General features: G+C 40.4%; 1 long non-coding RNA gene across 1 annotated transcript; it reads left to right on the plus strand.

The window, feature by feature from the left end:
- The first annotated feature begins 1,761 nt into the window (after window positions 1-1,761).
- Window positions 1,762-2,996, plus strand: LOC107649700 (uncharacterized). The gene is made up of 2 exons (XR_001623849.2): window positions 1,762-2,363; window positions 2,759-2,996. It is a non-coding gene; the product is annotated as an uncharacterized LOC107649700 (long non-coding RNA).
- Window positions 2,997-27,245: the final 24,249 nt, after the last annotated feature.

Consider the following 27,245-nt stretch of genomic DNA (forward strand, 5'->3'; position numbering starts at 1 on the left):
TACTTCCTGTAGTTATGTCTTGACAGTAAATTCCTGATGGGCTTTTCTACCCTGGAGAGCCAGTCGTAGTGCTGTCTACATAGTAGAGCTTCAAATTATTCTTTTACTTGATTGGTTCACTAACTTATTTCTGATATTGCATTCAAGGGAAAGCAAAATAGCAAAGGGTAATATGAAATAAAATTGACCTGGGATGAAAAAAGTCTTGGGGCTGGATGACTCTAATATTCTTCAGTTCTCTGAGCTCAGAAGCCACCAGGAGGGTGGCTAGATCAGCCAACAAGACAACTGGTTCTTTCTAGGAGCATCAAGGAAACAGAAACTTTTGTTGTCAAGTTTCATCCAACTCTTCAAGAGCCTGTGGACCAGAGCTGTCCATGAGACTCTCTTGGCAAAGATTCTGGAGTGATTTTCCATTTCCCTCTCCAATGGATTAAGGCAAATAAAGGTTAAAAGATTTGCTCAAGTTCACAAAGGGAATAAATGTCTGAGGTTGATTTGAACTCAGATCTTCTTGACTCCAGACCTAGGGATCTCTCCATTTACCTGCCTCAGTGTAAGAACAGCAGCCTTCAAAGGACCATGTGCTTAGAGGACTCAAGAAAATGTCATTTATTTGTACATCTCAGATACTTCATTATGGTAGAGTGATATGAGGTGGGGCAAGCTATAGCTTTGTCCTCTACTATCTGTATTCTTGCTTTCTTTTTATATATGCCTCTTTGAAAGTATTCTTCCATGTTACTGTACCATAAAAACAACCAAAATGAATGTTAGGAAGCTTCAGAAGACTTATAAGAACAGATGATGCAAAGTGAGGCAAGCAGAAGCAGGAAAACTCTCCCCAATGACTACATTTTGGAATGGAAAGAATAATGGGAACAAAAACAGGAATTGAAGCCTCGGTGACTCTAAGAATCAAACTGGGCATGGAAGAAGAGAGGAGAAAACATCCATCCCTCCTTTCTTTGCAAAGGTAGCAGGCTATCGACTCTGAATTTGCACATGCTGGACAGACTCAGCTGATGTATGGGTTAGCTTTCCTTCTCTTTTTTTATTTTGTTGCCAAAAAAAAAAACAACAAACCTCTCTGGGTAGTGTATGATTGAAAATCTGTTACCCTAAAAAAAGAACTACATTTCCCAGGAGCCCACTGACTTCCTGTCATTAAGCATTTCCTATAGCCAGAGGATATTAATAAGTGGGCGGTCCTCTTGGGCCTCTTTCTTGGTCTTGCAGCCAGCAAGGTGGTGGTGGTAAGCTAAGCATGGGGATTTTGAAATGGCTAATCAGCCATGGGCATGTGGTCTTTATTTTGTATACTCTTTATTCCTTGATTTCTAATGATAATTAATAAATCTCCTAAGATGTAATAATTTTATTACTGAGATCTAATTTTAATTTACAAAAGGAAAGAGGTGAGGGAGCAAGCCTAATTAAGCATCCACTAAATGCTAGACCCCTTGCTAAATGCTTTATTAATATTACTAATATTATCACACATATATATACATACTATAAAATATTATAATATGCAAATATGATGTTGTTTGTAAAACTATAGTATATATTATATATAGTTTTATTATTATATATAGTTGTATATATAATATAATATATATTATTATATTTAGTATATATTATTGTATATAGTATATATATAAATTATGTATTATACATATATGATAATATTTATAAAGCACTTAAAATTATATGTTATGTATGATAATGATTATAAAGCATTTGACATACTCTATATATGGGTATGAATACATATATACACAGAGAGATGCATGTATTGTATATGCATATGTACATATATATATTTAGAAGTGAAAGTAAGGTAAAAAACAAGAGATAACAAAATTATATAAGTACTTTTTTGGCCTTCTCAAATATGTATGGTTAGGGAGAGCCCCTGGTCCCCAAATATCTCCTCTACCCACCTGTTATAAGTACCTAAAAATCTACTATTAAATAATCTTCCTTTGGTGTCTTCAGAAATTAAAATAACACATTTAGCTACTATTAGACATCAATACTTTAGTGTAGATTAGTTTTCCCAACTCTTTCCCCTCAGCCAACTAGGAGGACACTGAGGATGAAGAAGGATTAAAAAAGGGGGGGGGCAGGAAGGTAATAACTGTGTTGGGAATACAAGGTATTGTCCAAGAAAAGCTGGCTGGGGTCTGTGTGTCTTCTCTTTCTTTCTTTTTTCCAGTTCTCCCCACCTTCATGCAATACCGTTGGCTAATTGGCTATACTGAGTGGGATCACAGAATTGTAGATTAGAATGGGAAAAGGCAGAAAACATGGAGTCCAAGCCCTTCATTTTACAGATCAGGAGGCTGGAACTCCTAAAGGTAAAGTCACTTGCCCAAGACCACAGAGGTGTCAAGCTGCATGGATCCAAGATTTCAATCCAGGCTTTCTGACTCTAAATTCAGACCCATTTCCCTCTGTATCATGCTTTCCTTCTCAGCTTTTCCTGGGAAGGAAAGAGATCATCCAACCCCTTTGTAATGCCAGAAAAAAAAAATAAAATGCACAAAATGTTAGCTTCTAAGTCTTGCATTCTGCTTATACTAAAGCCTTATTGGATTGAGTTAATTATACACCCTATCAAAGTTAAAAATCTTGTTCCTAGCCTGTGATGGGGACTGCTCACCCCCACAGTCTTCCAAGCCTGATTGAATAATCGGGTTAAAACTCAGAGAGCTCTCTCTAATGAAGAACCTTCTTTTCTCTGTTGCTACAGCAACTTCAGAGGAAGGAACAGGATGACTGCAAAGATATTATATTTTGCAGCAATTCACTTTGCTACTCTCTGCCAAAATCTGATGAAGAGAGGGAACATCCATTAATTGATAGGCTGCTAGAATGGGAAGAGAACTTAGAAGTAATGAAATCCAACTGTCTCTTCTTTCAGATGAGGAAACTGAGTCCTAGAGGGGAAATGACTTGATTATTGATTAAAGAGGTAACAAAGCCCTGAATCTGAGTCTACAGTTATTTCCACATGAGGCCTGCTTCTCTTTTTTCTCTCCTTTAACGTGGAAAACAATTAAATTTTTAGCCTCATTCATAGCACCATATGGGAAACGTTTGTGGATGCCGGGTGACTTGTACATCAACTACCTTTGATAAACATTTGTGGAGCAATGAATGGATGATTATAATTTTAGTGATTAAATGTAATTCAAAAAGTTAGATTTCATGGAAATTATATCTGCCAATGAAAATCTGACCCAACTCCTCCCTACCACTGGTTTGTCACGGATGCAACATCTTTGTTCCTTTTCAATGTGGTCCATGGAAAGCATTATTATAAATGAGTCTAACAAAGGTACCAAATGGAAAATCAATAAGTTCAAGGAATATGAAGTTGTCCAGTTTAACTAAGTATTGGGTGCATCAAGGGCAGTAATATAGAATGGGACTGAAAGAGCTAGATGGGAGCCAGATGGACAGAATTCTTGAATGTCAAGCTATCAATTCATGGCAGGGAAGAGAGGAGTTGTTATTGACGATGAGGAATCACTGAATATTTTTTAGCAGAGGAGTGATATAAACAGAACTACATCTTAGGAAGATGGGTGTAGCGCCTCTTATGAGGATGGATTCCAAAGGCAAGAGAATGGAGTCAGGGAGAATGGAAACCAAGTGTGAGCTGTAGAAAGTGTCCAGCTGAGAGGTAGCAATGGCCTCAAGTAGGATGATAGTAGAGGACCTGGTAAAGGGATGGGCATCGAATTGGAGAGATCGGACACAGAACTGAGAGTACTTCATCCAGCCTATCAACTAGCTATTAGAGTAAAATTCCATTTTTCTGCTGTTCACCCTGAAAAAGATGAAATTAACTCATTTCTTGAAACCCTTTTAAGCCAGAGTCCATTTTTAAAAATCCAAGAAAACCTCTTTCCTAACATGATCCTTTTGAGATCTTGCTCATAGAGTTAATATCATTATGGTGAATTCCCAAGAATATATACAAATTGTATTGCACTCCTCAAATGTTATCTTAAAAAAGTATCTCCATTAGAAGGGAGATGGACTTCAAAGTCCAGGACCTCAGTTCAAATCCTCCCTGTCACTTATCTAAAGCAAATATATCATTCAACCTCTCTGGGTTCTACTTTCTTCAACCAGAAAATAAGGCAGGGTTGGACTAGATGGCCTTAAAGTTCCCTTTTAGCTGTAAGTCTATGATGAGATCTTTTGATTATCATTATTTTAAAGCTCTGTCCTATAATCTTTGAAGTCTACTCAGAAATTGTGTTTTTTTAAAAAAGAAATTGATCACTGTGTTGTTTTTATCTTGCCTAAATTTCCCCCTCTATCCTTTTCCCTTCCACTTCCCAAAGAGTTGTATGACAGTGAATATTTATGAAAGAAAATGGGAAGGAGAGAAAAAGCAATCAGAAAACCATCAATAAATCTAAAAAAAAAATCAGAAAATATGTGTGGTTTTTTTACATCTATGAACTTCCCACCTGTGAAAAAAAAATGTTGGTGGAGGTGTCTTCTCATAACTCTTCTTCACACCCTCGTAAAACCACCTGGCAGGCTGACCAAGCCAGGTTGAAGGTAACTGACAGCCTTTAAACTCTTTGGTGAGTTAGGGGAATATCTACCCCAAGCATGTAAAGATTTCCTCTGACAGAATGGATGGAGGAGAATAAATTGTTCCAGTGGCCATGAAGGAGCCCAAAGCAGGCACTGTGGAGCACTTAGACTTGAGTCAGACATGGAAGAACCAAAGGCATGCCAGGTCTTCACCAATCTTTTTGACTTTTGTCCTGCCACTGAACTTGATGACTTTGGAAGAGAGAAGGAGAAGCTGACCATTTTGGGCAACTCTGCCTCACTTAAATCAACTTTATTCACAAGTCAAGATATCACCCATGATGCCATTAGTGGTCTTCAAAATGAAGGAGAAACAATCATGAGCAAGGAGAAAGACCATCTTACCCTCTAAAACAAAAAGTCAGAAGGAGATAGTATGAACCCTTCCCTCTTAGCTTCCCCCCCCAAAAAAATTATTTTGCATTTACTTGGTATATATTTTGAACTTAATTATATGTATGTATATTGTTCTCCTGATAGACATGAATGTAGAGAACAAGACTTTTTGTATTTTTTGTTTGGGTATCACCAGCACCCAGCACAGAACCTGGCACATAATAGTCCCTTAAGAAATAGTTTTCTATTTCTATTTCTCACAGTGGAATTGCACGTTGGTTAAGGGAGTGGGGTGGGAGGAGAGGAGGGAAAGAACACGAATCATGTAACCATGGAAAATTTTTCTTAATTCTTAATCTCAATAAAAGAAAAGAAAAAAAATAGTTATTTAGGAGAGCAATTAGGTAGCTCAATGGGTAGAAAGCCAGGCTTAGAGATGGGTTCAAATCTGGCCTCAGATATTTCCTAGCTGTGTGACCCTGGGCAAGTCACTTAACCTCCATGGCCTAGCCCATACCCCTCTTCTGCCTTGGAACCAATACTAGTATTGATTTTAAGACAAAAGGTAAGGATTTTTTTAAAAGTAGTTGTTTGAATGCATAAATAATTTGTAAAGATCATGGAAATTTTTAAAAATGCAATCAAGAGAACTCCTAGCAGATGCCCTGGGCCTTCTCAGAAAGTAGGGGGAGTCATCTGCAGAAAGTAAGCCAGGGGCAAGAGGAAGGCTTGAAGAGACTGGAAAACGACATAAAAGCTCCATGCCAAAGGAGGAAAAATACCAGCTAGGCTGACCTCAGTCTCTGACAGCTTACATTACACCCTGAATCTCACCATGCTTCAATGAATTTAAATGTCAAAAACAAGACTCTGAGCCTATCTCAGAAGTAAAGCTTGATGGTCGGTGGGGGAGGAGACAGGAACAAGTGACACAGAAGAGGGAAAAAAAGATCCCATCATACAGGACCGGAATAAATGTCATGAGAGCCCTGGGCTCTCTACTGCTTCCCCAAAGTTCCATGTTCTCTTGGTAGCCATGGGGAAAAAACCTACAAAATCCAAAGGTGCCCAGGCATAAAGAACACAGGAAGTAATGAGCCATTGCTGGAGCAGGGATTGGGGGGTGTTTTACAGGATGATAAAGAGGAAATGGCTGGTGAGAGTAGCATCATACTAGTAGTATCCTCTGGGGTGTTTGGCCTAATTATCTAAAATGATCAAAGATCTTCCAGGGAGAGATGGAGAAGACCATTTAGTCCAACCCCCTGATTTTAGGAAAAGGAAATTTCTGGCCAGAGAAATGAAGGGACTTGCCCAAGTGGCAGAGACCTAGATTTGAATTCTGAAACCAAACGTAGCTCTCTTCCACTGAGTCTTTAAGAGGGGCACTGATCAGATGGAGAATGGTCCAGAGGAAGATAAGTAAGACTGCAGAGAGACTGGAGATTGAGCCATATGAGGAGCCATGAAAGGAGCTGGAGGATAGCCGGGATGACTAGACTTGGCCAAGGTGGCTGAGGAGTACAGCCCAGACACACCAACTGGATGCCCAGTTGTGGCATGAGTGCCTATATTCCAGTGAGCTTTCCTCCCAAGTGTATAAATGGAGATTTTGAACCCTAGACTTCATTCCCCAGAAGTCCTTGTATTTCCCAGAATTCCCTATAATCTCTCCTGGGTCTCCACATTGGTGAGATCACATTTTTGGCATTGAACTGGCAGTAGCCCCTCCCACCCACTCTTCCTTTGCAATGATGCAGCAAGTATGGTGGTAAGGTGAGGATGACTGAGATGGCTAACCAGCCATGGACATGTGGTTTTTATTTTGTACCCTCTTTATTCCTTGATTTCTAATGATCTTTAATAAACCTCATAAAATATAATATTTATTATTAGAGATATAAATTTAATTTTTACACAAGCCACACAGTCGGTCCTTCTTCAGCCTCCCAGAGTCTCTCAGACTCATGCCAGTTCTCCAAAGCATCACCCAAGTCTTGCAGCTCTGGGATGAGAGGAGCCAGTTCTCTTGAGGACTAGACTGGCTGTCATCTGCCAGAAGATGGTACTGAGGGCACAGACATTGTGGCACAGTAAAAGAGGTGCTGAACTGACCCATTAGAAGTCCTGGGTTCTAATCCAGACTCTGCCACTGTCTGACTGTGGGACCTTGAGTCTCCTTCAGAATAAGGCAGTCTTTAAGAGTCCTTCTTAATCTGATTGTTGGGTTTGTTCCCTGATGGGAAAAGTGCTAGGGTGAGGCCCATCACAGAGGAAAGATCGCCACCTACTGAGACGCTCTTGGAACTTCCCCAAATGCTTCCAAACAAGACCTTGGATTAGGACCAAAGAATTCAAAACAGAGTATTTAAGATTGAAAGAACCTCAGAGGTTATATAGCCCAAAACTCTCAATTTATAGAGGAAACTGGGGTCCAGAGAAGAAAAATAAATTTCCTAAGAAAGTTAGGGAAGGGCCAATACTTGAGCGTGGATTTGGGGGCTCCATAAAATACAATGTTTATTCCACTACAGTTTAGGGGATTGAGTTTGTTTCTTTTTTAAAACAAGCATTTTTATGACTATATCTCAACACAATTAATTTCCTTTGTGCTATATATAATTAATATAATATAATATAATATAATATAATATAATATAATATAATATAATATAATATAATATAATATAATATAATATAATATAATATAATATAATATAATATAATATATTTTATTTTATTTTATGCATCTAAAAATAATTGGACTTGGAGGCAGCAAGGTGGCTCAAGGATGAGAGCCAGGCCTAGAGATGGAAAGTCCTAGGCTCAAATGTGGCCTCAGACACTTCCTAGCTGTGTGACCCTGGACAAGTCGATTAACCCCCAAGCTTAGCCCTTTCTACTCTTCTACCTTGGAACCAAAATACAGTATTGATTCTAATATGGAAGGCAAAAGTTTTTTTTAAATAAAAATAAATAAACTGCTCCTATGAAGGAGTCCATAGGCTTTACTAGACTGACTAAGATGTGTGTGGGGAGGGAAGTGGAGGTGGTCCATGGCACAAAAACATTTAAGAACTCCTACATGAGATACTGTCTTCTAAACTCAAACCTGATCATTATGGAAGCCTTATAAATGCAGTCAGTTCCATTGCTAGGAGACAAAAATAACTTCCCCTAAATAAAATTCTGGCATTGGAAGGTTTTTATGGACCAGTGGACATCCTATTAAAATTCATGGTCCTATTGTTCTATTTGGGGCTACCCACAGCCTACCATACACACATGGAGCCTCAAGCTACAAAAAAAACCCAAGTTCCCATCAGGATGCTTCACCTGGCTTTAAATTGCCCAGATGGTGCTTCGTCTCACTCTTTTCTCTCTTATAGTAACTGTCTAGTTCTATCCTGGGAGGAAATATCCTGCATTTCTACACTGCTCGTATATTCATTCACCAGGTATTACTAAGTACCTGGACAGAGATGGTCCAGGTTAGGACTGCAGTTGAGGCCTGGGATCCAAGTCCAAAAGGCAAAAATACAGCCAGAGGAGAAAGATAACCGTACGTTTGGGATTTGTTGAGTTTGAGATGTTTATGATACGTTCAGTACAAGATGTCCAAAATGCAGTTGATGATGCAAGACTGTAGCTCAGGAGAGAGACTAAATCTGGGGATCATCTGCATAACTGAGTTTATGGGAGCTGATTAGATAACCAAGTTTGATAGTCTAGAGGGAACTAGAAAAGAGCCTGAGAAGAGCCTTGGTCTTGGCAACTGACTGGATGTAGGGGATGCTGGAGAAAGAAGAGACAAGGATGACTCCTAAGATACTAGCATGGGCCTGGGGGTGGGGAGCCTGAGTTCCCCAAAACTGGAGGAGGAAGGGAAAAGGGATAATTAGAGAAGGGACACCTTCCTCCTTTTTCCTCACCAATTCCCTTCCTGCCAGCCATTTCTTTGTGTTACTCTAGTTGACTTGGTTTATAATAAAGTTGTTGTCTTTTCCCAAAGTGACTCAAGTGTGAGTGGGACAGCTTGAGGAGGGAGAGTTATCTTCCTGAGAAGAAACCTTTAGGCTCTAGTAGTGGAGGAAGTCAAGAGCCAGTTTGTGAGAGCATCCATAGCTGAGGAGGGAAGGCTGAAAGGGGAAATTTCTCAACCCCCCTCTTCTATCTCTGAGCCAACCTTAAACATCAGCTGCCTTTCCTGGATCCTGCTTTCTAGGGGAGATCTTCATTCCTCCTCTATCCTCTTTACCACCAACTAATTCCTCCATTACATCCAACCACATAGAAAAAGCTTAATAAATAGGGCAGTGGGGAGGGGGTAAGGGGGAGGATGTCAGAGGTCCCCCCTCAAGAGTTTTGCATTCTAATAGTGGAAAACAAAACACAAAGGAGTCATATTTGAAAGGGGAGGGGACAATGCATCAAATGAAAAGGTGGTAGAAACCAAAGAAAGCCAAAGACCAGCCCTTTCAAAATGGCGACAAGCACAGTAAATGTGTGTTATGCAATATAACAAAGGAAGGCTATATGGACCCTCTTTTTCTTGGTCAGGGAATTTGAATAGGACTAGGGTATTGGCTTAGAAATGCATTATAATATATATTCAAATAGAAGAAGTTAATACTGGAAATCCATGAGTACTGAAGGGATTAACTGAAGGCTAGTGGTTGGGGAGATGCTCCAAGCATGGAAACATAGTTAGGCATTAATAATTCTAGATCTGGCCTCATAGACACTTCCTAGTTGTGTGACCCTGGGCAAGTCACTTAACCCCCATTGTCTAGCCCTTACCCCTCTTCTGCCTTGGAACCAATACATAGTGTTGATTCTAAGGCAGAAGGTAAGGATTTAATTAATTAATTAATTGATTGATTGATGAAAAAATAAATTAATAAATGGATGAATAAATCTAGAGACAAGCAGTGGGAACATGAATTTGGAAAATGTATCATAAAGCATGTGATCAAAACGAGTGGGGTGCAGGGACCAGGTGGAACATAGGAACTATTTGCCAAATTTTAGGCAGCCTGAGTAAGATCCAGGGTATTTCTCTAAGCAGGGGCAGGATGGTTAACCAGCAGAGGTCCAAGTGGGACAGCGGGAAGTATCTGAAAGGTAGGGCATCAGGTGCTTTGAATAAAACTATGAAGAAAAAGAGGTTCAGAGACATAAAGCAAGCCCTTATTGTAGGGCAATGTAAATCTTGAAATTTCTCAGACTTGTGAATGTTAAAAATTTCCCCATCTGGGAATTCTCAATTGGAATAATTCCCTACTGGGAACATTCCCCATTTTGACTGTGAGAACTCGCCAGGATCAGAAATGGGAGGACCTCTACTCCACCCATACTTAAGACTGCTTTAGGGGAGAAACTCCTTGCTAAACAATGAAAGTACTTAGACCCATACTTATAAAGAGGCAAGGAGTTCTTTGAGCCATGCCTGTTTTTAGAATTGATACAATGGGATGCTAGGTACCTATAAAGGTATAAAGGTATACCTTGTAAACTTGCCAGGAGCAAAGAGGTGAAAACTTACTCAGAGGTTTTTCTCTTGAGGGGATTAGTCAACTCAGCTGTGTTTTCTCTGGTTCAGACTTACTGAGGGGATTAGTCGACTCAGCTGTGTTTTCTCTGGTTCAGACTTACTCAGAGGTTTTCTACTAAAGGGATTAGTCAACCCAGCAGTGTTTTTAGAATGGGTTGTCCTTTGGAAAACATCTACTATGATTGGTAGATGTAAGGACTTAGGGGAGGTGACATAGGAGAAAAACCCCTATATAAGAAAAAGCAGAATCTCTTGAAAGACAATCCTTTTGGAGAAATCTCTTATGAGGATCGCTTGAGAAGGCTTTTGGAGAGAAGCTTTTGGAGGCTTTTGGAAGGAGATTCTTTTGGAGATCGCTTGAGAGGAGCTCTTGGAGGAATTCTCTAAGGAGGTCTCTCAAGGGAGGCTGACTCTGGCTGGAACTCCCTCTGGGGAAGACTCTGTCCCTCTGAATCCTTACTTAGACAGAACTTGTGGTGAGTGATAAAAGACTGACTGACTGATCTCTCTCTCTCTTAAGACTCAGGTCTAGGCCATGTTGGCTTAAGGCCCTTCATACTTATTTCCTTTTTCTCTCTTTCTCTCTTTTCTTTAATTACTCATTGTAAAACCTCCCGGCCTGCGTGAGGTTTCAAGGAGAGAAGATAGAAACAGGATAGAAGTTTTGGATTCCGCGAAGGGCATGAACGAGCCGGCTTTAGAGATGTAAATAATCGAGTCAGTAATCAATTATTAATTTTCGGGAGCCACAGCCTGCTCCGACCACTGGAGGTTACTATTCAGGCTACTCCCATCCAATGATCTCAATTTAACACTGCACTGGTCAGAGAATAATGCTAGCTCAGAAGGAAAGGAGATCAGAAACTAAAGGTGGTAGATAATGCTAGGTATTAGCATTAGAAAAGAGAGAGAAACAGGGAGGCCTGGCCGCCGAAAGGCCAGGCCTCAGGGAGAAAGATAGAGAGGAGAGAGAAAGGGGAGAAGTTGCTCCATTGCAAACCTGTTGGTGTCCTCCAAGTGGGCGAGCTGGCTGTGTCTCATCCCCTTTTATTCTCTTTGATATACAAATGAGCTCAATACATATTGATCAGTTACATGATGCCTCAATACATATGGATGAATTACCTAGTGTATTGCCATTGGCTAATTGCAACTTATGACAAGGTGAAGGTGGGGTTATTATCCTCGGGTGAGTGAGACAAAGGGAAGCAAGGTTTCGCGCCCTAACTTCAGCCACACTGGGAATAGAGCTCATTGCCATGCGCAGGGTGGCCATGTGCTCACTCACAATCCTTGTCTCTCCATAATACCTATGGGCTGGACTGCTACACATTGTATTATTAATTAAATTCTCTATAAAACCCAGTTGACTTGTGTATATTCATAATTGGGAATATATTCCCTAGCAACCACCTTATATTTGATTAAAAAACCAAGACACTGTAGTGAAACATATTTTCAGTGGTCAAATTTACTCACCCACTCTTATATCTATCACAATTTATATCTTTCACTATTTTAATCACTACAGTTTATGACCCCAACTCTTTTAACTGCCACAATTTAAGGCCTTCAACCATTTTAAATGTTACAGCAACTAAATGTCTGTTCCCTCATCAGTTCTAATGAGATACATGAAAGTAGTGTCTGAATAGGAAGATCTCCAGATAAAAGGTTCGAAGGAAGGTACCAACAGGTAAATGTTATGCAAGTTAATGAGGACCTCAGTAATATCAAAAACATTTCCACTGATAGAAATACAGAAGAAAAACAACTGCTTGATCACATGGATCAATGGGAATATGACTGGGGATGTAGACTCTAAAGGATCACCCTAGTTCAAATATCAATAATATGGAAATAGGTGTTGATCATGAATGGAAAACCCGGTTGGCTACAGGAGGAGAGGGAAAGAACATGATTCATTTAACTATGGAAAAATATTCTAAATTAATTAATTAAATAAACTTTAAAAAAAAAACATTTCCACTGATAGGGATTTGATAAATCTGGAAAACAAGACTTAGATCATGGCCAGACTTAAAACTGAAAAGCCTTCAAGTGGAACAAATTGCACTCAACTCTTTGTCCAGCTTGCCTCAAACTCACACAGCCAGAAATTTAGACTTTACCTAAGCCAGTTTCCCACCTCCTCAAATCTAGTTGTGAATTCCTGATTTTGACTTTCCTTCTATGTCTGACACCATCTCTGTTGGTTGACTTGCCCCCCTGTGTCTGGTGGTTCATACTCCCAGGCCCTCTTTATCCTGCCCCCTCCTCCAAGTGGGAGAAGATTTATTTATCACCATAGACCTGGCCCAGATCCCAGCCGGAGCCTCAGTCAGAAGCCAGGTGCAAGGACCATTATAATCTGTGGCATCAGACTAAAAACCAGGCACCAAGGCTTAAATGACAACTTCCTCCCATGAGGAAAAGTAGTTGTCCTCCTGCCTGACTTTTTTGCAATCCTTTTCATTGGAATGACTTCTGCTTCTCCCTCTTAATACTGCTAATCCCTACAACACTAACAGATACCCCTGGTACGACTGTACATTTCAAAGGAAGCTTAGTAATTTTCATTGATTTTATCTGATGTGTACACCCAGCCAACTCACTGTGCTTGTGGGTCATGCGGAACAAGGTTTTCCTCCATTGCCCTGAATAATTGGAATTTGGCTGGGACTGAATCGTGATCTCCTGCTATTTCATCATAAACCACAAATTTCAAATGTCCCTGGATGCCTGATTTGGTACTTAGCGTCCAGGTACAAAAACTAATAAAAATTGCAGCCCATTCTCTGCCCTCGTGGAGGTGGCATTTAGCCACAAGCACACTAAGCAAGCTGAAAGGGGAGCTGGGCAACAAAGGACCCCCAGAGAACTCGTGCCATCTTTTTAGTCAAAGTTCCAAGCTAGATGCCACATAATCTACCTCTTAGAAATGGTTTAGATATTTCACTTTGATTTTAGTATAACATGAGAAAATATCCTTTTGAGCTGAAATAAAAAAATATCAGATGAAGAAATAAAATATATTTTGATAGTCAAGTATCCAGAGAAAGATTTCTCTGACTCTTGTCTACCTCATGGAATCCCTCTGTTCCCCCAAATGATAGCTACGCTTCCATCTTCTACCCAAGACCTTCTCCATCCACCAAGCCTTGTGTTCTCTTCCTCTTCCCTCTAGTAATTGCTTAGTATATGTTCCACAATTACTCCCAATAGAATGTCATCTCTTTGAGGGCAGAAACCTGTTTTTTGCCTCTGTGCCCTTGGTGCCTAGCATAGTGCTTGGCAAGTAGCAAGTACTTTGAGTTGAAATGATTTGGATTAGAATTTAATTTTTAAATTATTTTTAATTTAATTAAATTAATCAGAGATCAAATATTTCCCACTATTATTTGACCATGTGTTTTGTAGTACAAGAAAGAAATAGATCTTGGAGATGGAGGAGTAAAATAATGGAAGGGAAAATATGGATGTAAATTTAGATCAAAAAACCCTATTATAACAAACTCCAGTGAATTCTCCAAATTCAGCAGCTTTCCTGAAAATGTGCTCCCTCAAATGTGTGGAAATAAGCTACTGGCCACAGGATATTCACACCTTCCCTTAATCTTCAGTGAAACCTCTCCCTCTTGGAAGCTTGTGGCTAAAGCCTCAGGAAACTGGAAGGTGCGAAATGAGAGAGCAAACATTGAGAAAGGGGATGTCAGATATGCTGGTGGACAAGTTAGAGGAGCCAAGACAGAGGCAAAGATTTGGGGTAATATAGAGCACGAGGCCTGAAGTCAAGAAGACCTGAGTTCAACTCTGGTCTCAGACACTTTCCAGCTGGGTGAGCCTGAGCAAGTCACTTAACTCCCATTGTCTAACCCTTAGCGCACTTTTGCCTTGGAACCAATACACAGTATTGATTCTAAGATGGAAGGTAAGGGTTTAAAAATAATAATAATAATAAAATGGTTTGATACATTGTTTTGTTGATTGTCTAGACTTTTAAAAGTTATCAATAGAGAATAGTAATAATTACAGACTAATTAACAAATTAATTCATTATTGATTAATAATTTTAATTTTAAATAAAAACTCAAATAAAAATATAGATTAAATTAATTATTAAGTTAATTTAAGATGACTTTTTTTTAAGAAAGCTTTTTAGAAAGTTGGTTCTGGGAGCTTTTACCATATTTAAAGTCTCATTAAAAAGAGATCTGTGCCCCATTCCCCCACTTCTGGATTTATGACTTCAGGGCAGCCACCCACCGTCGAGGCTAGAATCTAAGGTAACCAGTTCTCTGAGAACCATAAAGAGTTGTTTTTTCTCAGAGGGCCCCCAGATGTCGGGTGCCCACCGGAAAGATGAAACTGCCAGCCCATGGTTATTGGCATTATTGAGTAAGAGCAGGCAACTGGGCAGTAGCACCCCCTGATGGTTAAAGCCAGAGAATAAACCCTTTTGTTATTTTCACTGTATTTGTTGTAATGGGACCTTGGCTGTATGATGAATATCAAATAGGAGTGGGGGAAGTTGTCAGAGTTGGGGGGGAGTGGACATGTTAGTGGTCAAATCAGATTCTGGTCCATTGTGCCGAAATTAGCTATCATTTATTATTAATTTATATAGAATTTATTATTAATTATATAAATATCATTATTATCAATAATAGCTATTCTACTTGTACTCCAAGCATGTAGTGCGGTGCCTAGTACACAGTAGGCGCTTAATAAATAGTCATTAATTGATTTAACTGATTGACCAAGATACCTGTTAAGAGAAAAATTCTTTATTAGGACTTTTGCCCCAACTAATGAGGCAACACTCAGGGCAAAGAATTAAATGGAATTTATTAAGAGTATATCAAAGAAGCAACATGTTGCCAGGAAGATCAGTAAGGCTTTCAAAATGGAGCCAGCTTGTATTGATAATTTTCATCATGAGATAAAGACAATTCAGACAGGTCCACATTAGCAAAAGGGAACGATGGGCCATTGCTTCTCAGTTTGTCCCCAAGGTGCCAAGTACCTGACAATGTGCCTGGTACAAACAAGGAGGGGGTGTGACTTGATATAGGATGAGCTGTAGGTTCCCCCCACACTGATGGACAAGGAGGTCTGGGAACAACAGACCACTGAATCGACATTATTTTCAATATCCCTTAAAAAGATTAGAGCAAACTTTTCATTTAGAAATTATTTCATTTGTATCATCCACTAAAGTCCTCCTGACATCTGATTCTCAAAGATTATACTAGTAGAGGGCAAGCTCTTGTAGGTCCTACCAAAAGAGAATGACTTTAAGTGGGGTCCACAGACTGGAGCTAATTCTAAAGGACAAGCCCTGCTAAGCTCAGAAATGATCATTAACCAGAGCAACCACCAGATAATATGTATTTCTTTTTCACCACTGCCACTCAGGAAGACCATTTACTAAGGCAAGGGAAGGTTGCAATATGTATAGCAGTCAGGAGATCCCCACAAAAAAAAAAAAACCCTGTGAAGTAAGTAACACAAGAGTCATTTTATAATGGAAGAAGTGAAGGATAAGAAAGATTATGAGGGTTACTCAAAATCAGAGTCAAAACTAAAATCTAGATCCTGACTTGAATCAACCCAGACTTTTGTTCTGCCCCAAACTACCTCTGATGCTTTTTAATCACTTTAAGTGAGATTTTAGTTACAATTTAAATTTTCAATCTTGTTCTTTATTCCATGCTGGAAAAAAAAATTCTTGGTGATTTTCTCTAATGCTTGAGTTCTTAGTGACAGTGACACATTTTTCATGGCAACCACGTGACTTAAGCACCAGATTGAAGCAGTGAGTCTCAGGGAGGAAGGGATATGATGCTAGAGCAAATCAAACATAAATACCTAGAGATACCTTATTCAGTTCCAGCCAAACTATGTACTTGGCTCTGTGTGGGAGGGCTTGGTGCTTTGAGATGATGAAGATGAGAGAAACAGAAAGAGACAGAGAAAGAGAGAGAGAGCAGAGAGAGGAAGAAAGGGAGGGAGAGACAGAGAGGAAAAGAGAAAGAGAGAGAAGGGAGAAAGAGGGAGAGGGAGGAAAGGAGAGAGGGAGGGAGGAAGAGGGTGATGGAGAGGGTGAGAGAGGGAGCGGAAGAGGAGGAGGAAGAAAAGGAGGAGGAGGAGAGGGAGAGAGAGAAATATTGAGACAGAGAGAGGAGGAGGAGGAGAGACAGGAGAGAGAGACACACAGGGATATACAGACACAGAGAGAGAGAGCATTGTGTTCTAAAAATACAAATAAGACAGTTTACCTACCTTCAAGCCATTGGGTCCTTCTGGAATTGTGTGACAGGACTGAAAGACTGGAACCTTGAGATGACAAAAGAATCTCTGATTGATTTCTAAATCAAAAGGGTCCATGAGTGAGAAGTACCACCTCTCTCTTCCTCTCCTTTCAAATCTCCCACACTTTTCCACTAGACTTCCCAAGAAGGCTTAGATGAAAGGGAGTTTGAACTTGTACTCCACCCCAGACCTCTCAGAGCTATGAGTCCAGAATAGCTGAAGACCATGTCCTACTTAGCCTCATCCTGAGTTTTGAGCTACCTCTTTTTTGTTTCTTCTTTCTTGATCTTAGGTGAATGAGTGTCAATCCTGAGATGATTGTGTCTGGACAAGAAGGTCACCTGAATGTTGGCAAAGGGAAGAAGTCCCCTACAACTACTACAGCTCTCTTTGAGTAGATGACCACCACCAAATGGATGAGCCTAAGATGTAGCCTGACTTGTTGAGATTCCTAGACATGGAGTTGTTTAAATAGTACAGAGCCAAGGTAAAATGATGGTGTACCTCTTTGGTAACTCCACAAATTCCTTTAAATTCTGTTGAGGTTCCAAGTATCAGCCTCCTAAGAGCATATAACAAAATTGTCCTATCTCATTTAACCCTAATAAGTTTATCAAATGAGAGTGAATTTCAACCACTTCATCCAGATATATTTATCTATTGAGAACACTTTGATTATTCTCTAGGTGTGAAAAATGCCATCATTAGTACAAAAGGAAGTCTATTCAGATTGGTTGAGGGACTTAGTGTCCCCTCTGAAGCTTGTCTCAAACCATTGAACTCATGGGAACAAAGGGATTCAAGTGGAGAAATGTCTATATTTGGAGTCAAAGACAGACTGGTTGAAGGTTCAAGGTTCTATAAAGAGAGCAAGAGAAAAGCTATGCTATACCCAAGGAGAATGTCTTGAGAACCCCAGCTAAAGGAGTTCCAAGATATATATCATTCCTTTTACTACATGCCATCTAGGATCAAACCCACTTTCCCCTGAACTCTATGTGTATCAGTGGAACTTATAGGGTGATATTTTGTACCAACCATTCTCACTATTCCACCTAGTGAATTCCGCTTTCGGAAAATGAATTAATTCTGGCTGATGAATTGATGTTAACTGATAATCATGGAAGGAAACCCACCAGTAGGAACTCATGGTCTATAGAATCAGAAAGATATTCTCCAGCCACCCAGGATTAAAATCCGGGACCTTTGAGAGGGAGATGTAGCCATGCTCTTGAAGACCAGCCTGCCAGTACTAGTAGGGCTTAATGGAGTAGCTCCAGTGTCTACAAGTATTATATGTAGAGAGTATTTTGCAGATATTCAAGCACTATGGAATGTTTATTATTATCATGGCTTCAGTATACAAATAATAGACAGTTCACAGAAGGAGAGAAAGGGCCTGCTTAGTCTCAGGGTCAGGAGTCGATTCTCAAATCTGACATTTATTGACAACATGACTGAACCAATCACTTAACCTCAGGAAACTCTCTCAGACCATAAACTGTAGAGCTGTTGTCCAACTGCATTGATAGAGGCATTTTCCTGATGGGAATTTCCAACATGGATCAAATGGCAGGTCTGGACCCCCAAAAGTGGAGGATGGAAAGATCCAACATCCACAGGGTCACAAAGAATCAGACACAACTGAAAAACTGAACAATGACAACTGAGGGAGATAGATGGAGAGAAAGAGGTAAATGTTATTCATCATGTGAATGACCTAGAGGATAAAGGGCCTGCCTTAGCGTCAGGAGGACCACATTTCACTGCTTCTATCCACTCTATGACTATGGACAAATTACTTCATCCTCAGTGGGTCAAGCAACTTTCTAATACAATGAGTTCTAGATCTGTATCAGTGGAAGATGCTTCTACCAAGGAAATCACAGGTGAAGACAAATCATGAAAGTGACAATAAATAATTGGCATAACAGTCTATTAGGTTCTTATAGCATTCCCAACAAGGGACCATCCAAGGTGCTTTCCTTCTAAGTCACACTCTAGACTTCCTCTAGTGAGCCCTAGGAAACTCTTCATGGTGGAAGCTAACTCCAGCCTCATGATTCACCCAGCAGTCTGGCCTCTTCCTCTGACTGGATGGCTCCTCCTAGATCCCCCTTTAAGGTGGGCACCCTGGCCAATCCCTCCAGGCTAAACTCCCAGCTTCTTCTATCATCCCTCTCTCTTCTTCAGATTTTTAGCTTCCTCTTATGTGTTGCCTCCCCTTTTTAGAATGTAAGAACCCTGGGAGGAAAGTGTCTTTCTTTTTCTTTCTATTTGTATAACCAGAGCTTAACACAGTACGTGGCACAGAGTAAGCACTTCCAACTGTTTCCACCCTCTCTGCCTCAGTTTCCTCATCTGTAAAGTGAAGAAATTAGTTGAAGACCTCTGAAGCCCTTCCAGCTCTAAACTGATGATTGAAGGCCAGGGTACTCAGCAGCTAGATTTTCACATAGTTCTGATTGTTAGGTAATTCTTTTTCATATTGAGTCAAGAAGAGTGTACAGGGATCACTCCTGCCCCAAAACAGCAAACGTTCTCTCAGGTTACATACAGAAAAGGCCCTCGTTCCCTATTTTCATTAAATATCAACTCTCCCCATCCTCTCTAACCCACAGCATACACACAACCTTCCCTTAACTACTTGCTTTTTGTTTGGCATCTTGAGAAGGGGAAGGAGAAAGGGGGAAGGGGGATAAGAAAAGCCTGAGAAACCAAGATTTCAGTGCCTTTAAAAAAGCACAAAGCTTCCTTATTCCAGGGAAGGCCCAGGGCCAATTCAGCTTTGTGGGCCACAATGTACTTCTGGCTCCCTCCTTCCAAAGGGAGGCCCCCACCAACCCCAAGCAGACAACAACCCAGGAGTCCTCTGTGAAAAAGGGTAAGCAGTCGAGGAAAAAGAAAAGGGGGCCAGCCAGAAGCCAGGCTTTTCTGTGCGCCTTGGGAGGGAGGCTTCCAGGCTGAATGGAGCCTGTGAAAGGGGCCTATGCAGAGCTCTGTAGCCAGGGAGGCAGTGGCTGGCTGGCTTCACTCACCCTCCCATTGTAAATTCCAGCTGTGTGCGGTCATTTCCTGAAACCTAGGCAGGGGAAACTTGGCCGGCCACTATAAATTTTCTTTAAGAGCTTGCCTGGCCACTGAACCTCTCCTATCCCACCCTTGCTTCCCTCCTGGGAGATGGAAAATCAGAGGTTTGAAGGACAGCAGAGCCAGAAGGGACTCTGGCCTCTGAAGGCCAATTCCCCCATTTTCCTGGAGAGGCAGCCTGAGGTCAGTCCAACAGCCTATCCTTAACCAACAACACAGAAAGGGAGCCACCGAGTCCTGGAGGCCAGGTATGTATGTGCAGGAATGACCATCACCTCAAGAGAGCTCTAAACTTCTTTGGCCACTTTGTATGACTTTGTCCCCAGGCAGCTAGATGGCTCAGCAGACAGAGTGCCAGAGCTCAGATATGTCCTCAGACTTACTAGCTGTGTGGCCTTGGACAGGTCCCTTAACCCTGTTTGCCTCCACCCACTGGAGAAGGAAATGGCAGACCATTGCAGTATCTTTGCCATGAAAACTCCATGAACATTATTGGCAGGAAACAGTCCACAGGATCCCAAAAAATCAGACCCAGTGACCCCAACTTTGTATTTTGCTTTTTTTTTTTTCTGGTTTACATGTTGTATCTCCTACAACAAAACGTCCTTATGGGGCAGGGGTTTTCATTTTGTCTATGAATCCTCAGAGCTAGGAAATCCCTGGCCCCTGGTAGGCATATAAACAAGTTTGTTGAATTCAATCAGTCAACAAACATTTGGGGGTGCTTTCTTGTGCCAGACTACCAGGAACTCAAAGAATAGGCTTGTGCTTTCCAGGAGCCCACCTTCCTATATCTGAAGGAGGGAGTGTGAACTTTAGATTACTCCACCCTACTTAGTCTAACAAAAACAGATTAAGTATTTAGGAGGATGGCCTATGATAGACATGTGCTAGCAAATGACAAATCAGAAACAACTGACAGACCCCTGGGCTGTTCCAAGTCAAACTTAAGCTACCATTGGTACATGTGAGATGCAGGAAAGTGATGTAAAAACTATCTATATATTTCGTGTCACTTCCTCTCTCTGTCTTCTTTGGTGGGGGAGAGGTGGCTGGCAGGGCATGCTGAGCATTTTGGCATCTTGGGTGGTGGCTGCTATTGTCCAGGTTTAGTGGTGAGTTTTCCTTGATACCATACTGGCGGAAGCTGAGTAGCCTAGTTCAGGTGAGGCATCTTCACTGAGCTCTCTCAGAGTTTAGGCTGATTCCTTTCTCCTTTACCTTCCAAACATTATCCTCTTAGAAAGCCTCTAATTTTCAGAGACCTCGTGGTGGAAGTCTTTGAACTTCCCCTGGCACAGGCCAGGCAGGAGAAATCCTATACCCTCCTTCTCTCTCTTCTCCTTAATTCCTTCCCTCTATATTAATTAAAATCCCTATAAATTTCCAACTGACTTGGGTATTTTATTTGGGATTTCCTCTGGCAACCAAAATTAATTTAGATTTGAGTCACAACCCTAAAATTACCTTTACAGGAGAGGGATGATAGAAGAACCTCTTAGTTCTGCTTCTTCCTCTACTGGACTTGGCTCCAGTGACTGAGCTGCCTTCATCCATCACCCAAGGCCTTCTCACTCCAGAATAGCCTACCCAGGTCCACCATTTTAATCTCACAGATAAGCTCCTTTTGTGGGGCTCTCTTTTGGAGATGGGCCCTGCTCTGATTCATTCCCCTCCCAGCTGTGCTTTGTGGATACCATGGTCCCCCACCCTAACTCCATGGGAGTCTTTTCTGCCACCCCTCATATCAGCTCCTTTGATGGTTGTCTTCCCCCATTGGAATGGAAGTTCCTTGAAGGTTGGGTCCATCTTTCCATTTGCTTGTATTTGCTTTCTTAGCCCTTAGCACAGAGCCTGGCACAGAGTAAGCACTTTCTCCATACATTCTTGTTGCAAGTCTACTGAAAATACAGTGCATGAATGAGTAACTACAGAAGAAACCAAAGGCAATGTGGGGGGGGGGGGGGAAGGAAACATGAGCGGTTGGGGCACAGGATGCAATTCAAGAAAAGTCTCCCAAAGGCTGTAGCTTTTTGGCTGACCTTTGAAAGAAAATGGGAATTGTAGGAGGCCAAGGGAAGAAGGAAGTGTATTATCGGTGTAGGGAATAGTCAGGGGACAGTGGGGGAAAAGGAAGAGGGTATATCAGATGGGAAAAGGATAATAGAATTATTGTGATGCTCAAATGAGATAATAGCTTGGATGTTTGCTGGTGCAGGACATGGCAGTTAAGCTCTCTTCAGGGTACCTAAGGGGCTTGAGGCAACTTTTCTATGTTGCCACTGACTTGCATCCCCAGCAGCAATATTCTACCCCATTATTAGGGAGCCAATCACTAGCACTGTCTGGTTTCATTTAGCCATTTTTACATCAGTGGTCTTTATACACACACACACAATGTACTTCAAAGATATAACCAGAATGAAAGGGCAAATATATACTCTCCTGAACCCTCTAGCTCAGTTCCCATCTAGTATGGATCCCACCAAGTTCACATCCAGATGTAATATGACTTTCTGATGAATCCTTCTGCTGGGCTTAAGTCTTGAAAGCCACTCTCAAAGATCTCCAATATTAAGGGCAGCTGGGTGACTTGGTAGATAAAAATGTAGGCCTGGAAAGGGGAGATTCTGGATTCAAATCTGGCCTCAGACAGGTCCTAGCTATGTGACCTTAGTCCATGCTGCTCTTTTGCTTTGGAACCAAGACACAGTATTGATTCTAAAGCAAAAGGTAAGGGTGAAAAAAAGAATTAGCTCCAAGTCTTTTCTGATCTCCCCAAGTACTCATGTCCTCCTTCCTCAAACTAGTTTGTATTCATTTTGTATGTATTCTGCATACTTGTATAGACATACATACATGAGGATGTACATGTTGCCTCTCCAGAAAGCCACTTTGGTCTTTGTATCCCCAACACTTAGTTCTCTGCCTGATACATGAGAGACACTTAATAAATGCTCCTTGAGAGTATCATTTTTTGATTCTCAAGAAGATCCATGGCCACTGGGGGGAAAAAGATCTTGCTAATCTTCAGAGGGAATATGAATAAAGAATGTGAATAAGGAGAATCAGGAATGCATATTGCCTAAATTGTGACTTACAAGTGGATGGGCAAAGGTGGTCTACCAGAATTAGATTGGAGAAGAATGGACTGGATTATATTTAGGAAACTGTCAGAGGCTTTCAGTAATCCCAAGTTATTTCCTGTTGAAAATGCCCATCTTTTGAATACCTTTCTTCTCTGGTTATTACTTTTTGGCTAGAAATCTTGAAATACCAGAATCTCAGAAAAATTAAATTGCAGATTAACCAAAGATAAATGGAAAGACACAAGTCATATAAATAGTTTATAACACTGTCTCTTGAAGACGAGGGGGGGAAAGCAGAAATCATTCTCTGATAATTGAAAGTAACCTTGAATTTCCAAAACTGATGTAACCTCTATAAGTCACTATGACGTGGATCTACTCTGACATCCTAAAGTCTATTGAAGCAGAAGGTGGGGAGCTTCTCTCTGTCATGCAAAGATGGTCAGATAATCTCAATGTCTTTCCACACAGGTGGGAATATTCTAAGAGGATTCCTCGTTCACATCTCATCTTCACTCCAAAATAGAACAGATTTCGACTTCCCAACACAATGAATGCTTTTCCAGCTATATCAGAAATGCCTGAGAAACACACATACCCACAAAAAAAGCAAAAAAAAAATTGACAGAATCTCTTTTTACAGGAAAATAAAGGTGTGTTTGAACCTATTTTTCTCACTCAGTGAGCACATTACACAAAGATATGTGTGTGATGAAGCCAATTAATTTCACCCTCTTTTAAAGCATGCTAGGTTTTTGTTCAAAGTCAGCTAAAAGAAGATTTATTGAGTAATGTAATATATTTAACAATGACAGGTTGAGTTTCTGATGAGAAATTGAATTTACCTGGAGTTTAAATGGTTTCCTAACAATGAGGGATCTAAGAGCAAAACTGCTCTGCCACAAAAATGAGCATACTAGAAAGCATTTGGTAAGCTTTAAAAGATTACACAAATATTATAATTAATGTTTTAGTGTTTTAAAATATTTTTGTTCATAAAAAACCATTGGATAACCCATAGTTTGCCATCATCCTGTATCTGTCTAGGGCAGATGTCATACATGGATGGTACACTGGGCTCACACTGAACAGGAGGCAAGCAGACTGGATTGCCTTGAGGAAATTGCATGATTTTTAAGTATCCTCAGGTCCATATGATTTAACACCTATATTTTCTCAGTGATAGTATAGGACTACAAGTCATAGGCTAATAAGATCAGAAAATTAGAACTGGAAAGGATATCCATGAAGCCATCTAGTCTGAACTCCTCATTTCACAGATGAGGAAACTGAGGCATGGAGGAGTTAAGTGGCTTGCCCAGAGTCACATAGGTATGAATAAGTAGATCAGGGATTTGAAACCCTTTCTTTTAACTTCAAACCTAGGGCTCTTCCCATTGTGCCTAGCTACAAAGCTAGAAGGCTACTGTCTCTGAAGAATGGAGTTTATGGATACCCAAAGGGCAACAGAGAGCCTCATGGTGAGCATAAGCAAACTGAAATATGTTATAAAATGAAGAATTATACAGGAAAAGAATACATCCAGAAAAGCTTAGGATCATGAAAAAAAAAGATGGTCCAGCCACATAATGAAATCAAAAAATAATACTTCATTGGCAGGGAGTCACTACCAAAAGAATTCAAGGAAGCTCCCTGGCATGATAGGCAGACCCAGTGTTGTCTAAGAGGACCTTTGGCTTCAAATCCAGGTTTCTAGAGATACAAGTCATTCCCAATTCAGTCTTCTTCTTTCCTTCTTTCCTTCCTTCCTTCTTTCCTTCCTTTCTCTCTTTCTATTCTTCCTTCCTTCCTTCCTTCCTTCCTTCCTTCCTTCCTTCCTTCCTTCCTTTCTTTCTTTCTTTCTTTCTTTCTTTCTTTCTTTCTTTCTTTCTTTCTTTCTTTCTTTCTTTCTTTCTTTCTTTCTTTCTTTCTTTCTTTCTTTCTTTCTTTCTTTCTTTCTTTCTTTCTTTCTTTCTTTCTTTCTTTCTTTCTTTCTTCCTTTTTTAAATCCCAAGACAGAAAGCAAGAACTAAGCAAATAGGGTTAAATGACTTGCTAGGAAGTATCTAAGGTCAGATTTGAACCCAGGATCTCCCATATCCAGGCCTAGTGCTCTCTCCACTGTGCTACCTAGCTGCCCCTCAATTTAATCTTTTTTTTTTTTTACTAACCCTCACAACTTAGTCTACAGTGGGATTCACACTCAAGACTTCCTGACTTCACTTTTTTGCACCAGAGGTGTCAAACTCAAATAGAGATTCCTGCTGGTAGCACACTGAACTAGAAAACCACAGGTTAACATTATCTAGATTGTATTTTCTTTTATTTCGTTAAATGTTTACCAATTATGTTTTAATCTGGTTTAGGCAACACTAGAAAGTTTTGAGAGGGTGACTGATACCTCTGCCTAATACTATTCACTCTCTCAATTCAATGACTCCATTTAGACAAGTCATATTCATCCTATTCTTACCACCAACATCCCAGGGACACTTAATCAGCACTTCAGAACATGTTGTTCAGTTGTTTTTCAGTCGTGTCTGACTCTTCATGATCCCATTTGGGGTTTTCTTGGCAGTGATACTGGAGTGATTTGCCGTTTCCTTCCCCAATTCATTTTACAAATGAGGAAACTGAGGCAAACAGGGGGAGGTGACTTGCCCAGGGTCACCTAGCAAATAAGTGTCTGAGGCCAGTTTTGAACTCAGGAACAATTCCAGCTCCATCTATGTCACCACCTACCTGCCCAATTAGCACCAATTAGCACCATGCCTGGCAAATAATGGGTGCTTAATAAATGCTTGTTGACTGACTAGTAAAAGTCCTTATTACCATTCACATTAGCTACTGCAATAGCTTCCTTACAGATCTTCTTGCTTTAATTCCTCTGGTCTCATCATACCCTGGGATATTGTACCATTTAAAGAATATGTTAAGGGCACTAAAAGACTGTTTGCCCTTTGATCCAGCCATAGCACTGCTGGGTTTGTACCCCAAAGAGATAATAAGGAAAAAGACTTGTACAAGAATATTCATAGCTGCACTCTTTGTGGTGGCAAAAAAAATTGGAAAATGAGGGGCTGCCCTTCAATTGGGGAATTGCTGAACAAATTGTGGTATATGTTGGTGATGGAGTACTACCATGCTCAAAGGAGTAATAAAGTGGAGGAATTCCATGGAGACTGGAACAACCTTCAGGAAGTGATGCAGAGCGAGAGGAGCAGAACCAGGAGAACATTGTACACAGAGACTGATACACTGTGGTACAATCAAATGTAATGAACTTCTCCATTAGTGGCAATGCAGTGATCCTGAACAACCCAAAGGGATCTTGGAGAAAGACCACTATCTACCTCCAGAGGAAAAACTATGGGAGTAAAAACACCAAAGAAAAACAATTGCTTAATCACATGGTCAATAGGTCTTGATCAATGACACATGTAAAACCCAGTGGAATTTCGCATCAGCTACAGGAGGGGAGTGGGAGATGGGGAGGGAAAGAACATGAATCTTGTAACCATGTAAAAATATTCTAAATTAATTCATTAAATAAAATTTTCCAAAGATAAATAAATAAATAAAGGAAATGTCACAAAGTTTCCTCAAAATTTTCTTTTTTTTTTAAACCCTTACCTTCCATCTTGGAGTCAATACTGTGTATTGGCTCCAAGGCAGAAGAGTGGTAAGGGCTAGGCAATGGGGGTCAAGTGACTTGCCCGGGGTCACACAGCTGGGAAGTGTCCGAGACCAGATTTGAACCTAGGACCTCCCATCTCTAGGCCTCAATCTCATTCCACTGAGCTACCCAGCTGCCCCCTCAAAATTTTCTAAAGAAAATGTTGATTTCCTTTAACTTATAAAAATTTTTTAAAGATTCTCTTTAATTTTTAAAAATACATTGTCATATAAAATTTTAAAGAGTACCTTAGAGAAAATGTGGCATTGTGGTAAGAATGTTGTCCCAAAAGTTTGGGAAACTGAGCTAAAACTATGGAACTCAATTTCATTTTAAAAAGAAATAAAAACAATTTTAGACCTCATTCCTCCTGTGTTGAGGGATTTTTTTTCACAAGGAAGAGAATAAAATCATCCAACTATCTCCCACATCTCAACAGGTCATCTAGCCATACTCTCTTTTCAAGGCTATCGCCGCAGTTCCCACTTTGACTTTTCTTCTTCTCTGGTTCTCATATTTCTTGGCCTGTTTCCTTTACTGATTCCAATCACTTGGCCCC

The sequence above is a fragment of the Monodelphis domestica genome, chromosome 7, assembly GCF_027887165.1.
Source record: "Monodelphis domestica isolate mMonDom1 chromosome 7, mMonDom1.pri, whole genome shotgun sequence".
Taxonomy (NCBI): domain Eukaryota; kingdom Metazoa; phylum Chordata; class Mammalia; order Didelphimorphia; family Didelphidae; genus Monodelphis; species Monodelphis domestica.